The sequence below is a fragment of the Lactuca serriola genome, chromosome 4 (genome assembly GCF_051521515.1).
Source record: "Lactuca serriola cultivar US96UC23 chromosome 4, Lser_US96UC23_V15, whole genome shotgun sequence".
NCBI lineage: Eukaryota > Viridiplantae > Streptophyta > Magnoliopsida > Asterales > Asteraceae > Lactuca > Lactuca serriola.
In genome coordinates, this window is record NC_136411.1 from 352,920,274 (window position 1) to 352,922,928 (window position 2,655).

Below are 2,655 nucleotides of genomic sequence, written 5' to 3' on the forward strand. Positions count from 1 at the left end.
AGTGAACGACACTGCAGATACTCTAGAAGACAACAACCATTTGAAGCGTACTTCATAGTTTCCCCAAAAATACCCTTCGCACCTCGTACGTCAGGTTCGTAAGCGTAGAGATTAGAACTCATGAGACTGACCGCTATCACTAGGTATATGCGTAAAGGTGGCATATAATTGAGATCAAAAAGATTTAAGGTGTGTGTTTCCTCCGTATTCCCTGTTCCTCGTTGGGTTGTGGGTTTGGGGTGGAGTCGCACAGCTGAACATCCTGCCGACCTCAATTATATACTACTTACATACACCCAGTATTTGTAGTTAGGCTAAGCATGAGCTCTACCACGAACCTCTTAGAAAAGCCCTTCACCCTATTCCATAACATAGGAGCCGGAATCAAGAGAATCACTGCGGGTTAAGCTAGTAAAGTTCCGAGTGATGAGACCCTATACCCACTAGATTTGACCTAGACCGAGGAAACTCAGAACCTTCGGAGGAGTAGTTGCAGAATATGCTCGCACTACTCAGGCACTTCGTCCGCCCAGTTATAGACGAGCAGTGCCTATCATCCTCCACCCTCTCGTATGGAGGAAATCGTCGTCGCCCTGTAGACGATAGACTTCATTCTCCGAAGTGAACACTAGGATACCGAAAACCACAGGATAACCTTCGTAGCCAAGCATACTCGATCAAAGTGAGAAAGTAGTTGCGTTAAGCCTCAAGTCCCGAATCCCGAAGAGATTATAGACTTGACACTAGCCTTGGTGTTAGTCGAGGGATTTTGCAGGAGCCTGCGCTTCCGCACTAGATCAAACCAAAGTCTTAGAGGTTAATTGGACTATTAGGTGTTCCACGAATACTGTCTCACGCAGAGATAGTAGAACCACCTCCCGAGATAGTCCAACACTCGTCTGGTGAAACCCTATCTTCCCGACCTCCAAGGTTTCCGCATCTCAAGCTTCGTTAGTGCAGGTCCATTTTGCACAAGATTGAGATAGACACTCTACAGCAGACAGATAACCATAGATACGCAACCCATCCGATGACCTAGAAAGTCTCTATCAGCCAGTTGACAGGAAACGCGAAACCAAAGACCACCCGAGCTTTCTAAGAACCAACCTGAAGGACTACACACATAGTACGGGAGAGAACGTTAGGAACTTCGGAATGGCGATCATGCCAGTGATGATCTTGCCATAGAAGTACACTATGTTCTAAGTACTGAAAAGCTCTACCATTCCGAGAGCTTAGGACCATCTGAGAATTCTCAAGGAGATTTGGTCCAACCTTCGTCAGACCACTACTACCTTCGGATATACCACAAGATTCACACCCGATCGATCCACTTCTTAGACTTGATTTGTGATTTCCGACTTCACTCTTTGTGCCTCACTCATCTTGATAGGAACCATTGAGAACCTTGACTTCATAGATACACCAGTCGGAAACCACTAGCTACACTAGACGGAATCCGCCTCCAGTACGTGAAGGTCTGTCGGAATGACAAACACAGACTAGAGTTCACTTGGTGGGTTTTGGAAGCAGATCGCATGCGGTGGACCATGGTAAACTTCGAGGACGAAGTTTAGTTTAAGTGGGGGAGAGTTGTAACACCCAAAGTTTTGAAGGCCAAGAAAGGAAAGAAAACCCTAATTTCAAGGGGAGACTCGGCGAGTCCAAGGAGGAACTCGGCGAGTCGGCCAAGGAGACTCGGCGAGTCTGGTCTGTGCGAGGAAAACCCTAATTCCGGGAGTTGTATCCTATATACAGGGTGTTATGTCCCTCCCTCAGCCTCCATATCATCCTAGAGAACCTGTAAACCCTAGATTTCCTGTGAGCTTCCATCATTTGAGAGAAATAGCTTGGAGGAAGGAAATTTTGGAAAGGAACTTGAAGATCAAGAAGGTTGCTTCAAAGGAGAGGTGTATATTCGAGATCTACTTCATTTTGTGTTCATCTTGGAGGTATTAAGCTGCCATTTTCCCTTCTTTGCATCTAGATCTATTTTGTTATGAGATTTGGGGGTTTTATGGTTGATTGAGACCGAATTCGAGTTAGGGGCTTAGATATGTTGTTGCCACTTCAGATCTAGTGTTGGGATGGCCCGATATGTCATAAAGCATCAGGAGATGAGTAGTTGGTGAAGCCCTTTTGTCCTTAAACCAAACCCTGGTATGTTTTGAGCCTAGATCTCTTTAGTTATACGTAAAGTTTGCAACTTTATGTGGGGATTAAGCTTTGGAAGTATGGATCTATGGTTTGGAGTCCCTGCATGACTTAAAAGTCCTCTGCATGTGTGGAGATATGAATGGACTCGGCGAGTCCTTTGAGTGGACTCGGCGAGTAGCATGAAGATGAGGAGGAACTCGACGAGTGGGATGAACAGCTCGTCGAGTCAGATGAAGTTGGGTAGGAACTCAGCAAGTTGGATGAACAACTCAGCAAGTCTATTGAAGGTTATCTTGGACTCGGCGAGTCTGTTCTTGGACTCGGCGAGTCAGGTCGCGAAACCCCAAACCCTTCAAGTTGAGACTTGAATCAGTGCGTCGAATGGAGACTCAGTGAGTTGGACAGGTCAGGACTCGGTAATCGGTAGACTCGACGAGTCATGGACTGACTCGGCGAGTTGAGTCGCGAATAGAAGGACTCTGAACATATGAACTCGGC